We start from the raw sequence: 14,921 nt of genomic DNA on the forward strand, positions 1-14,921 counted from the left end.
GTTAGGCAGAACAGAGGCAAGGAATAACACGAGCACCAGCACCTTCAAGAAAAAAAATCATGGCATGCGCTTTCACAAAGTAAAGAGAGCTGAGCCCCTTTCCTCAGATGCATAAAGTGCCATTAGGATCTGGCTATGAGACTACGCAGAGATGCAGAAAGGACAAGCTTCTGGTCTTACTCCAACTTGTTGAGTCACAGACTTCCCTCTGTAACAGGGTCTGGGGGACCTGTGGCCCTCTATAGGTGGTTGAGATGTAACTTCCATCAGCCTGGGGGGCCCAAGGGCAGGGATGATGGGAGTTGTGGTCCAGCCACATCTAGAGGACCACAGGTTCTCAGCCCCTGACCTAGTCCCTGGTGTGAGCAAGCATTTGCCGATGGGATAGCTCAGTCGGCAGAGCTTGAGACTTGAGAGTCGTGAGTTTGAGCCCCACATTGGGCAAAAGATTATTGGGTTGCGGGGGTTGGACTAGATCAGTGTTTCCCAACCTTTTTCTGACTGTGACCCCCTTCCAACCTTGTTACCTTCCTGTGGACCCCATCCTACTGATTGAATGGTAGCTATTTAAATGTTTTGTTTGTAAAGAGAGGGATATCCATCTTCCATGTATTGTAAAAAGTAAACAACACTTATTTGACTCCAGTTATTTGACACAGAGGGGGAGCCTACAGATAACAGTCCAAAAACATACCCTCCAACATATCTTTGATGAAAATAGGAACATCCTATTCTTTAATAATAAATAACTATTTATACCCTGCCCATCTGACTGGTTTGCCCCAGCCACTCTGGGTGGCTTCCAACATATATAAAAACATAATAAAACATTAAACATTAAAAAATCTTCCCTATACAGGGCTCCCTTCAGATGGCTATTGGATTGGATAACTCCGCACCCTCCAACATTGCTCCAATGAAAATAGGGATGTCAAGGAAAAGCGGGATATTTTGGGATCAAATCAGAAACGGGGATGACCTCAGTAAATCCGGGGCTGTCCCTGGAAAATAGGGACACTTGGAGGGTCTGCAAAAGGCACCAGGGAGTTCTGTATATATGGGAGAATTTTAAAAAGCAAGTGGTCCTCACTGACCTGGTGCAAAAAGATCTTGTCATCCGAAGAAGCCCTGGCTGCCTAGGTAAAACACTATAGCACCCCAAAAACTTTACCTCGCCTGTCTTTGGGTCCAGTATTGGACCACTTTGATCAGATACTCCCAGCCAATGTGGACAGACTCCTCTGAGCTGGAAAGCCCACCACATGCCCTCTTGACCCGTGCCAGTCCAGACAAGGTGTGGGCCCCCCTAGGTGACATCATTAATTTGTCCCTTGGCACGGGGACATTCCCAGGGAAGCTGAAGGAGGCAGTGATGCGTCTGCTCTTAAAGAATCTAGATCCTTTAGATCTAACCAATTACCACCCAGTTTCGAATCTTCCGTATCTGGGTCAGGTGATGGAGAGAGAGGTTGCTGAACAGCTTGGTGGATTTCTGGATGAAACATCAGCCTTGGATCCATTCCAGTCCGGCTTCCACGCTGGTCATGGGACCGAGACGGCTTTGGTTGCCCTAACAGATGATCTTCGTCGGCAGCTGGATCAAGCGGGTTGGGGCTGCTGATCCTTTTAGACCTGTCAGCAGCCTTCAACATGGTCGATCATGAACATTTGGACCACCACCTTGCCGACGTGGGGATTCAGGGCAGAGTCTTACAATGGTTGCGATCTTTCCTTTTTGGTCGGGGACAGAGGGTGGCATTATGGGAGGAGCTATCGTCGCACCACTCCTTGGTGTGTGGAATGCCGCAGGGTGCAATTCTCTCCCCAATGCTTTTTAACATCTTTATGCGCCCCCTCCCCCTGCTTGTCCGGAGCTTTGGTCTGGGCTGCCATCAGTACACTGATGACACCCAACTCTATCTGTTGATGGATGGCCAACCTGACTCGACCCCAGACACACTGGTCAGATGTTTGGAAGCTGTGGCTGGATGGCTGCGTGGGAGCCTTTGGAGACAGAGGTCCTCTGGCTGGGTTGGGACAATATGGGGCTGGGGACCCAATTCCCATCTCTTGTGGGGGCGCAATTAGTGCCAGCGCCTTCTGTCAAGAGTTTGGGTGTAATCCTCAACACTTCACTTTCTATGGAGGTGCAGGTTGCAGCTACAACAAAGGTGGCATTTTCCCATCTCTACCATGCTAAGCAGTTGGCCCCTTACCTCTCTCACCCTGATCTCACCACTGTGATCCATGCAACGGTCACCTCCAGGCTTGATTATTGTAACTCGCTCTACGTGGGGCTGTCCTTGAAACTGACCCAGAAACTCCAGCGGGTGCAGAATGTCGCGGCGAGACTCCTTACAGGGTATTCGCGGTGGGATCACATTCATCCAGTGCTATGCCATCTGCACTGGCTCCCGGTGGAGTACAGGATCAGGTTTAAGGTGCTGGTTTTAACCTCTAAAGCCCTATACGGCCTAGGACCCTCGTACCTACGGGACCGCCTCTCCTGGTACGCTCCACGGAGGACCTTACGGTCTGCAAATAAAAACACCTTGGTGATCCCGGGCCTCGAGAGATTAGGCTGGCCTCAACCAGGGCCAGGGCCTTTACAGCCTTGGCCACAGCCTGGTGAAACGCTCTGCCACAAGAGATAAGGGCCCTGCAGGATTTGACATCTTTCTGCAGGGCCTGCAAGACAGAGTTGTTCCGCCAGGCCTTTGGTAAGGACTCAGCCTGACTCCCCTTTTCTTTTTGTATAAGAATATGAAAGAGGCCTCACAGCATTCTCACAGGCAGAAACAGTTGGGCCAATGAGCACTTACTGTTCCCAACCCTAACCCTGCAGAAAGCCATCTAATTAGACTTTAATCTGATTTTGACCTGTTTTACCAGGCAATTTAATTATTGTTTGATTTTATACCAATGTTATATATCTGATGTTAGCCGCCCTGAGCCTAGCTTTGGCCGGGATATAAATAAAAGTTGTTTATTATTATTATTATTATTATTATTATTATTATTATTATTATTATTACTACTACTACTACTACTACTACTACTACTACTACCTGGGAGTAAGGCCCACTGAACTCAGTGCAGCTTTCTTCTGAATAGACACTTAGTTATTTACTAGATGCAAGTCAGCAGCACCAAACGACCCTGCCTTGCAGAGTCAGGCCCACGCTGCCACCTGGCCCAGCACTGGCGGCAGCTATAAGCAGTGGGCAAAACAGAAGCCTCAGCGATCTTGTAAACAAACCAGACCTGCTCCAAGAAAATGCATGTGGCAAAAAGAAGCACTAGGCTGCCCCCTGGTGGCCCATCCCCTTACCTGCTTGTGATTGGCCAAACAGATAGCCAGCCATTTACGTAATTTTCACCTGTGCCCCGCTTGGATATGCTGGGACATCCCCCCCCCCTAGGGGGAGCATATGGCCCCCGGTTGGGGAACACTGGACTAAATGACCCTTGTGGTCCTTTCCAACTCTGTGGTCACTGTTGCATCACCAAAATCCCCTGCGTGGCCAAAATCCCCCGTGTGGCTTTGCAAGTTTCCCCATTAAACCCCTGATGTTGGAGATGTAAAGGGGGAACGCAGGGAGACTTGCAAAGGCAGCTGCTTTAAGGCAGTCTCATGTTCCCTTTGGGAGAGTGGAGATTGTCTTAAAGACGTTGCCTTTGAACCAGCTTCTCCCCTCCTTTATTTATTTTCCCTTTTTTAATGGTCTGAAACTTTATTATTATTATTATTATTATTATTATTATTATTATTATTATTATTATTGGTTTTCACATATTACATTACAATACATATGTACCAAAGCCAACACCATTTCCTCCCCATCCCCCCATACATTTACATTTCTATTTCCTCAGTCCATCATATTATTCTTTTCTCCTCCCACCCGCTTCCCTCCGCCCCTACTCGATTTCCTCCACATTGTACAATTTACAGTAATCTTTGCATTCTACAACCTTCTCAAATCATCTATATATTCTTATTATCTTTCCTTACTAATTTTTCTTCCATCTGGTACTTCACGTTTTAATCTAGGCATATTAGCACATCTGATATGCTAATATTAGCATATCTTTTTTTGAGCAATATTTTGCCATATATTCATCGAAACATTTCCACTCCTTTTTAAATTTTTGATTCGTCTGATTTCTTATTATAGCAATTAATTGTGCCAAAATTAAATATTCATTTAGTTTACGAATCCATTCTCCCCTCCTTTAAAGGCTCTGCCACCTGAATCAGCCTTTGACAACCTGGTGCTCTCCAGACATTTTGGACTATGACTCCCATCAGCCTCTGGATAATACAAGAAGGTGAGGGAAGTTATCTGCTGGGAGCGGGGGGGGGGGGAGCACAAAAGAACACCCCCAGAATGCACACAGGCAACCTCATTCTTCCCTGTGCAGACCTTTCACTGGAAAGCAGGGTCCTGGGTGAAGGTGTGGCGTAACTGCCCCACAGAGGATCCTGTTCCCTCTCCCCACCGTGCTTGGACGCTGTCCCTTACCACTCGGGCCTTGGGACAGTGAGCACATGCGCTAATAATAATAATAATAATTTATTATTTATACCCCGCCCATCTGGCTGAGTTTCCCCGGCCACTCTGGGCGGCTCCCAATCAAGTGTTAAAAACAATACAGCATTAAATATTAAAAACTTCCCTAAACAGGGCTGCCTTCAGATGTCTTTTAAAGATAGGATAGCTGCTTATTTCCTTCACATCTGAAGGGAAGGCGTACCACAGGGCTGGCACCACTGAGAAGGCCCTCTGCCTGGTTCCCTGTAACCTCACTTCTCGCAATGAGGGAACGCCAGAAGGCCCTTGGAGCTGGACCTCAGTGTCCAGACTGAACAATGGGGGTGGAGACGCTCCTTCAGGTATACTGGACTGAGGCCATTTAGGGCTTTAAAGGTCAGCACCAACACTTTGAATTGTGCTTGGAAACGTACTGGGAGCCAATGCAGAGCCCTTAGATAAAGGTAAAGGAACCCCTGACCATTAAGTCCAGTCATGGCCAACTTTGGTGTTGCAGCGCTCATCTCGCTTTATTGGCCGAGGGAGCCGGCGTACAGCTTCCGGGTCATGTGGCTAGCATGACTAAGCTGCTTCTGGCGAATCAGAGCAGTGCACGGAAACGCCATTTACCTTCCCGCTGGAGCGGTACCTATTTATCTACTTGCACTTTGATGTGCTTTCGAACTGCTAGGTTAGCAGGAGCAGGGACCGAGCAACGGGAGCTCACCCCGTCACGGGAATTCGAACCGCCGACCTTCTGATCAGCAAGCCCTAGGCTCTGTGGTTTAACCCACAGCGCCACCCGCGTCCCTTCAAAAACTGAGAAGAAGGGCAGAGCTTTCAGATTTTGTCAGCAAGGATTTGTAGGGGATGTGTGCCCACGGGAGAGCAGGCCATTATATCAGACTCTCGCAGCTGTAGTCTCAAGTGGGATTATTTCCCATCACAGCCAACCCGGGTCAGAAGGGTGTTAGAGCTCACGCCACACTGCCATCCCAGAGGGGCTACCGAGATTTTCCCCAGTCATCTTTGGACCATATGCTTCCCAGAAGACTTAGAGAAGGTTAGGAGAAACGAGCAGGAGCCTGGCTCCCAAAAATACCCGGGCCAATGTGTTTTGGCCAATTTTTTTCTGTTTTATCAGCTCAGGGCATCCTTAACCAAGATCTCCTGAGCTGAAATAGGGTGGCAAAAGTGGCCTCCTTAATTGGTAAACTGCAGCTTGGCTGAACGTGGATGCAGATCAAGCCCTGCAACCTTGCCTTGTGGAAGGGGATAAATTCTTCGGGGAATCCCTATTAGTGCTTCTCGACAGTACAGAAAATGCAGCAGGCCACACCATCTCACCCCCACAAAAACACCCTAATCCTGTATACCTCCTCCTAGTTTTTCCTGCAGCTGGTGTAGCCTAGTGGCTAAGATGCTAAGCTGTAAATCAGGAAGTGCCCAGTTTGAATCACTAATTACTGTATTTTTCGCTCTATAAGACACACCAGACCACCTAGTTTTTGCTTTTTTAAAAATATATTTATTAAAGTTTTTAAAATATAACAATAGAAATGAAAAACAAAAAAAACCAAACAAAATACAACATAAAAACAATTAAAAAACAAACAATTTTCCATAACATATCTTTCTTACGCTTATTTCCCCAGACCTCCTCATACCTCCCTTCTTTGTATTCCACTTCAATTTGTTAGTTCAGCAAATCCTTACCATTAAGCTTTTACCCATTTGTAAACTTTTTTTCTTTCGTATCTGCATTACAGCTGGAAACCCCTTAGTTTCTTTCCAACATTCTTCTAACATTCATCAATTTTACAATATTTCTGTAAATAGTCTTTAAATTTCTTCCAGTCTTCTTTCACCAACTCTTCTCCCTGGTCTCGGATTCTGCCAGTCATTTCTGCCAATTCCATGTAGTCAATCTCCTCAGACCACCTAGTTTTTGGAGGAGGAAAACAAGAGAAAAAAATTCTGAATCTCAGAAGCCAGAACAGTAAGAGGGATCGCTGTGCAGTGAAAGCAGCAATCACTCTTGCTGTTCTGGCTTCTGGGATAGCTGCGCAGCTTGCATTCGCTCCATAAGACGCACACACATTTCCCCTTACTTTTTAGGAGGGAAAAAGTGAGTCTAATACAGCAAAAAATACGGTAATCAGTTTGAATCACTAATTAATTCACTAAGTGGCCTTAGGCAAGGGGTTTTCTCGTAGCCTCAGTCCCCTTGCTTGGGGCATAATTATAGTGACTACCCGACAGGGCTGTTGTAAACAGTTATAGCCAGATGATGCATGTGAAGCTCTTTGTACCCTTGGAAGCACCACAGAAATGCCAAGTTTTGCTTAATCCATGCAAATCTTCCACTCCAGACCTTCCTAAGGGGGCTGGCTAAGCCCTCTGTCTTTGGAGACAACAGGCAGTCTAATCTCTTTTTAAAAAAAATAATTTCTATACTGCTCTTCATCTGAGGATCACAGGACAGATTACAACATAAAAACCCTAAGACAGAAAGCGTCTCCTACACACACACACACACACACACACACACACACACACACACAACCTTAGAACCCATCAGTGGGAGGAACCAGTACTTTGGCCATGTGTAGAATAGTCTTCCACAAGCTGGTGCAAACCATCTCAAAAGCTCCTCCACTGGATTTTCGCCCACATATGTAGCTCAGTTGGTCGAGCATAAGACTCTTAACCTCAGGTTTGTGAGTTTGAGTCCCAAGTTGGGCCAAGGATTCCTGCATTGCAGGAGGTTGGAATCGATGACTGTCCCTTCCAGCTTGACAATTCTATAATTGCGACAGGAAAAAAACACCCCATCAGTGGTAAAGCATCTACTAGACCAGCCTTTCTCTCTTTTTTTTAAATGATATTTATTAAATTTCAGAGAAAAAAAGAATTACACAAAAACAAAAAAAATACAAGGAAAATACAAAATACAGAAAAAAAGAATAAAAACACTTAAAAAGGAAGAAAAGGAAAATGAATCAATCTTTCTAAAGCTTACATTCATATCCTTGTTTCCCTGACCTCCTCATACCTCCCTTTTTTGTATTCCAGTTCAATTATTTAAGTCAGCAATTTCTTTCCCTCTTTGTTTTCTCATGATCCTTTAACTTAATATACTGTAACTTTAAATTTTCACCTGTTATCAATCCTTTTTTACATACACCTTTAGAGCATTACTACTTAAACCACCTAGCTTCATTCCAACATCATTCTAACATTCATTAATTTTGCAATATTTCTGTAAATAGTCTTTAAATTTCTTCCAATCTTCTTCCACCGACTCTTCTCCCTGGTCTCGGATTCTGCCAGTCATTTCCGCCAATTCCATGTAGTCCATCACCTTCATCTGCCATTCTTCCAGAGTGGGTAGGTCTTGTGTCTTCCAATACTTTGCTATAAGTATTCTTGCTGCTGTTGTGGCATACATAAAGAAAGTTCTATCCTTCTTTAGCACCAATTGGCCGACTATGCCCAGGAGAAAGGCCTCTGGTTTCTTCAAGAAGGTATATTTAAATAGCTTTATCAATTCATTATAGATCATCTCCCAGAAAGCCTTAATCCTTGGGCACGTCCACCAAAGGTGAAAGAATGTACCTTCAGTTTCTTTACATTTCCAACATTTATTATCGGGCAGATGATAGATTTTTGCAAGCTTGACTGGAGTCATGTACCACCTGTATATCATTTTCATAATATTCTCTCTCAAGGCATTACATGCTGTAAACTTCATACCTGTGGTCCATAACTGTTCCCAGTCAGCCATCATTATATTATGTCCAACATCTTGTGCCCATTTAATCATAGCAGATTTCACCGTTTCATCCTGAGTATTCCATTTCAACAGCAAGTTATACATTCTTGACAAATTGTTAGTTTTGGGTTCTAACAGTTGTTTCCAATTTTGATTTTTCCACCTGAAAGCCAATTTTCTTGTCCAAATTATATGCCTCCATTATCTGATAATAATGAAGCCAGTCTCGCACTTTGTTTTTTAGTTTCTCAAAACTCTGCAATTTCAGTCTATCTCCATCTTGTTCCAAAATTTCCCAATATTTCGGCCATTTGACCTCCATATTGAGCTTTTTCTGAGCTTTCGCTTCCATCGGTGACAGCCACCTTGGGGTTTTATTTTCCAATAAGTCCTTGTATCTTATCCAAACATTAAACAATGCTTTCCTGACAATATGGTTTTTAAATGCTTTATGTGCTTTGACCTTATCATACCACAGATATGCATGCCACCCAAATACATTGTTAAAACCTTCTAAATCCAAAATGTCAGTGTTTTCAAGAAGCAGCCATTCTTTCAACCAGCAAAAGGCTGCTGAGTCATAGTAAAGTTTAAGTCTGGCAGGGCAAATCCACCTCTTTCCTTTGCATCTGTTAATATTTTAAATTTTATTCTAGGCTTCTTGCCCTGCCAGACAAATCTAGAAATATCTCTCTGCCACCTCTTGAAACAGTCCATTTTGTCCACAATTTGCAATGTTTGAAACAAAAACAACATTCTAGGCAATACATTAATTTTTACCGCAGCAATACGACCCAGCAGTGAAAGCTTCAAATTTGACCAAATTTCTAAATCTTTTTTCACTTCAGCCCAGCATTTCTCATAGTTGTCTTTAAACAAATTCCCATTTTTTGCTGTCATGTTAATCCCCAGGTATTTAACTTTCTTAACCACTGTTAAACCTGTCTCATTCTGAAACCTCTCTCTCTCCATTGGTGTTAAATTTTTCTCTAAAACCTTGGTTTTTAACTTATTCAATTTAAATCCTGCAACTTGACCAAATTCTTGAATCAGTTCTAAAACCCTTTTGGTACTAGATTCTGGCTCCTGTAACGTCAGTACTAAGTCATCTGCAAATGCTCTCAATTTGTACTGTTTAGCTCCGACATGTATACCTTTAACCAACTGGTCCCTTCTAATCATGTTCAGCAAAACCTCCAGGACCGATATAAAAAGCAATGGGGAGATTGGGCAACCTTGTCGTGTCCCTTTTTCTATCTTAAATTCTTCCGTCACCACATTATTTACAATTAATTTAGCCTTTTGTTCAGAATATATTGCACTTATACCGTTTTCAAAGCCTTGGCCTACCCCCATACCCTGTAAGTTCTTCTTCATAAAACTCCAAGAAATGTTGTCGAAAGCTTTCTCCGCGTCCACAAATATTAAAACTGCCTTAGTATTTATATTCACTTGTAATTTTTCTAAAATATTGATTATGTTTCTCACATTGTCAGATAAATGTCTACCTGGGAGGAAGCCTGCTTGGTCTTTATGTATCTCTTCCACTAACACTCTTTTTAGTCTTTTAGCCAAGATGTCTGCAAAAATTTTGTAATCCACATTGAGCAGTGATATGGGACGGTAGTTCTTAAGCTGCGTCTTTTCAGTCTCTGTTTTCGGTACAAGTGTGATATACACTTCTTTCCACGACTCTGGTGCCCTTTTCCCCTCCATTATTTCGTTGCAGACTTCTTTCAAAGGTTGTACTAACCATTCTTTTAAAGATCTGTAGTATCTAGAAGTCAGTCCATCCGGTCCTGGAGATTTACCCAATTGCATATTCTGAATGGCACCTTCTATCTCCTGTTCAGTTATTTTATAGTTCAACATTAATTTATTTTCATGAGAGATTTTTTGTAATCCATTTGTTTTCAAAAATCGGTCTACATCAATTTCTTTCTGTGGCCCTTGTGTATATAGTTGTTTAAAGTACCTCTGGAAGCAATTTCTAATCTCAGCTGGGTTCTGTATATTCCTTCCTTCCACTTCTAAATTTGTAACTGTATTTAATTTCTGTCTTTTTTTCATTTGCCAAGCCAGCAATTTCCCACATTTATTAGCCGACTCAAATGTCTTTTGTCTCATTTGTTTAATTTTCCATTCTATCTCCTGATTCATCATTTTCATGTATTGCACTTGATGTAACTTTATTTCTCTCAAAATCTCTTGCGACTTTGGTTTTGCTCTCAATTTCTTTTCACTTTCCTTTATTTTCTCCAAAATTTTATCCTTCTTCTCATTTTGGATTCTCTTCTTTAATGCATTCTGTTGTATCAAGAACCCTCTCATAACAGCTTTACTTGCGTCCCAGATTACTCTTTTTTCCACATTGGTGCTCATATTTATCTCAAAATAATCTCTCAAGGTTTTTTGGGCCTTCTTAAACACTTCTTCGTCTCTAAATAAGGTGTCATTCATCCTCCATCTGAAGGAACCGGTTGGCGTTAGCCTTTCTCAACCTGTGGGTCCCCAGATGTTGTTGAACTACAACTTCCATCACCCCTAGCTAGCAAGGCCAGAGCTCAGGGATGATGGGAGTTGTAGTCCAACAACATCTGGGGACCCACAGGTTGAGAACCACTGTACAGTACTAGACAAAATAAGTTTAATTGCAAGAGTGATCCTGACTACTTTCTCAGTTTGGAAGAAATATGAGAACTGGAGAGTAGTCCTCAGCTCCGATAACCTTAAATGATGATGATGACGATGACAACGACATTTCCATGGCAGCCTGGGAGTTCTCCAAGCCCTGAGCTGTCTAAGTCTTGAAAGACCTCTCATCAGAAGCCTACCTTCAAATCCTGGTCTTGCCAGATCATTTTACCTCTGAACGGGGCCAGTTCCATGTTAGGTTCTCCCATTTGCTCTGTCCTTGGTACCAGCGCCTTAATGAAGGTGACAACCATTCTAATGATGTTCCCCTGAGTATGGAGAATCCCGTCTTTACATCTAGAGCACGTACTTGCTCACTGGAAGGACAGATCCTGAAGCTGAGGCTCCAATACTTTGGTCACCTCATGAGAAGAGAAGACTCCCTGGAAAAGACCCTGGAATTTCCTCTCCCCTCCAGATCCATTGTCCACATTGGGCCCTCTCATCTATCCTAAGTGATATTTCTAGGTCTTCTTTAATCCTCTCTATGAAGAGTGGAAACAAACGACTGCATTTTCAGAGTGGCAAGTCCACTGCTAGGATTGGGGACCTGACACACGCTCAGTCTTGCCATCCTTTGGCACCAGACCAATATGTAAAGTACAGATGTAGCTGATTTGTGTTCAAGTCAGATCAGGCATTCACCTAGCCTGGAACTGTCTACTCTAGCCTTCCCTGATCTGCCACCCTTGGGATGTTTTTGACTGCAGTTCCCATCAGCCCCTGGCAGAATTTGGTGGTGTACTTCTGGCAACAAATTGCGTTGCCTCTGCTTCTAGAACATATGTACGTTTCCGAGCACAATTCAAAGTGTTGGTGCTGACCTTTAAAGCCCTAAACAGCCTCAGTCCTGTATATCTGAAGGAGCGTCTCTCCACCCCCATCGTTCTACCCGGACACTGAGGTCCAGCGCCAAGGGCCTTCTGGCGGTTCCCTCACTGCGAGAAGCCAAGTTACAGGGAACCAGGCAGAGGGCCTTCTCGGTAGTGGCACCCTCCCTGTGGAACGCCCTCCCACCAGATGTCAAAGAGAACAACAACTACCAGACTTTTAGAAGACATCTGAAGGCAGCCCTGTTTAGGGAAGCTTTTAATGTTTGATGTATTACAGTATTTTAATATTTTTTTGGAAGCCGCCCAGAGTGGCTGGGGAAGCCCAGCCAGATGGGCGGGGTATAAATAACAAATTATTATTATTATTATTATTATTATTATTATTATTATTATTATTATTGTGCAACCTGAAATGCTTTTGATTGAAAATTGAACCTTGGACTTTCACCCACGAACTATGCAGGATACTATCATCTCTCCTGTGATTGGGAAGGGTGGGATTCGAACTCACGACTTCAGCAATCTCAGGACTGCTTTCCCTGACTAAACACAAACTTCACCACATCATCTTTGAAACAGGTGTTTGCGAATCAGGGAGCAGCCGCAAATTAACAGCAGTCGCTGTTTGTCAAAATTGCCACCGGGTGGCTCCACTAAGCTACATATGTCCTTCTCTGCCACTCGGATATTTTGTCTATATTTGTTGAGTTTCTTTTCTCAGGCCCGTAAATGACTGTGATTTCCCCAATGATGAATCAATAATGCACCACTGCTCATTAATGAGGAGGACAGGATCTTGAATTGTTGCAGATTCCCTCCCCGATCCCTTGCTCCCAAGTTGCAAAATTAATCCTAAGGCTTTAAAAGGCAGGGCACTGATATCAGAGCATAAGCCTGTGGTTTCTTGAGTGGCCTAGTGGTCAGCGGAGGCTGGGAACAGGGGCTGTGGCAAAAGGTCTGCATCTCACATCAATTTAAGAGCTACTTGTGTATAGTGCAGGCCCTGCAAGTGTCCCTGTTTTCCAGAGACAGTCCCAGATTCACAGAAACCATCCTGGTTTCTGATTTGATCCAGAAATATCCCGCTTTTCCTTTGGACATTCCTATTTTCATTGGAGTAATGTTGGAGGGCACAGAGTTTTGTGACCCCCGAGCCAAGGAAATAGGTGACTATACACAGAGGCGTAGCAAGGTCAGGTAGTACCTGGTGCGATTTTTTTTTGTCACCCCCCTCACATTGCACTTTTGGGGAATGTTGCCCACAGTTGTTGAGCTTTTTTAAGGGAAGGTTGCCCAGCGTTGTTTAGCTTAAAATACGACCACCGATTGCATAAAACGGGCGGATTTTCATGGCGGCGATCTCACACCACTCGTGAAAATCCGCCTACCATGGGTGAGAGCACCACCACACCAATAATAATAATAACAATAATAATAATAATAATAATAATAATAATAATAATAATAAAATAAATAAATAATTATTTATAATGCGCCCATCTGGCTGAGTTTCCCCAGCCACTCTGGGTGGCTTCCAATTGAGTGTTAAAAACAATACAGCATTCAATATTAAAATATTAAAAACTTCCCTAAACAGATGTCTTCAGATGTCTTTTAAAGATAAGATAGCTGCTTATTTCCTTCACATCTGGTGGGAGGGCGTTCCACAGGGCGGGTGCCACTACCGAGAAGGCCCTCTGCCTGGTTCCCTGTAACCTCACTTCTCGCAGTGAGAGAACCGCCAGAAGGCCCTCGGAGCTGGACCTCAGTGTCTGGGTAGAACAATAGGGGTGGAAACGCTCCTTCAGGTATACAGGACTGAGGCCGTTTAGGGCTTTAAAGGTCAGCACCAACACTTTGAATTGTGCTCGGAAACGTACTGGGAGCCAATGCAGATCTCTAAGGACCGGTGTTATGTGGTCCCAGCGGCTGCTCCCAGTCACCAGTCTAGCTGATTTTGTCATCCCCCCTAGGCATGACACCCAGGGCAGACCGCACCCCACCCCCCCTTGCGACGCCCCTGACTATACAACCTTTAGAAGGAGGCAGCCCTGTATAGGGAAGTTTTCAAATGTTTTATTATGTTTTTACATAGGTTGGAAGTTGCCCAGAGTGGCCGGGGCAATCCAGTTAGATGGGTGGGGTATAAATAATAAAGTTGTTGTTGTGGAAGAGGACGTCCCTGTTTTCGTCAGAGAAATGTTGGAGGGTGTGAACATGAGGCAGCTTGCCATGTTGCAGCAGATATGGGGGGGGGGGGAGTCTCTATCAACAGAGGGCCCTTCAGTCAGCCTGTGGACCTTTTGTCGTGCAGACCTCGTGCAGCTCGCAAGCTCAGACGGAAAGGGTCCAAGTGGCTTGGACAGCTTTGCCTGGGTATGAAGCACTGCTTCCCGACCCAATCGCTGCTGCTCATTTGCCAGCCTCTGACCTCTTCCCCTCCACAGCCCACGCTTGTCCCTTCCAATGTTGATTGTGCAAAGCCCTCTGGGCAGCCAGACCGTGCTCCTTGCAGCACTTGAGCAAAAGTGGCGGCATGAAATATTCCTTCTTAGTCCAAAGTCCCGAGCAGATGTTAAAAGCAAGTAAGAAGGAAAATAAATCAGAGGCTCTGGGTGCTTCCAAGAGGAGACCTCCAAACACAAACGGGTCATTTGCATCCTCTTCATCTTTCGTACATTTGCTTCCAAACATTCCTCTGTGTGTGATTCATGGACGTTCATTGCTATTCTGGGCAAAACTTGACAGAATGTATCTGTGGGGCAGGGGGTTGTTCCTTCCCTCCATCATTCCTTGCCTGCCCTCCACTGACTTCTGCTCTGGTCAAGGAATCAGTTACATTAGTAAAAAAAACTAATGCACTATAAACATGCAACACCAGGTGGTGCCAGAGAGCAAAGAAATATTCTTTGTGATTTTTACGTAGCAATTTTTTTTCTTTTGTTATGACGATTTAATTTCTGACTTATTTATAGTGTCCGCCCAGCCCCCCATGTGTAGACCACACCCTAAGAGCTCAGGTATTTCTGTAGCTGTACATGCAGACTTAAAAACAAAAATCTCAGGAAGTGCACGTTACCAGCC

The sequence above is a fragment of the Podarcis liolepis genome, assembly GCF_965112155.1.
Source record: "Podarcis liolepis genome assembly, chromosome: 7".
NCBI classification, from domain to species: Eukaryota; Metazoa; Chordata; class Lepidosauria; order Squamata; family Lacertidae; genus Podarcis; species Podarcis liolepis.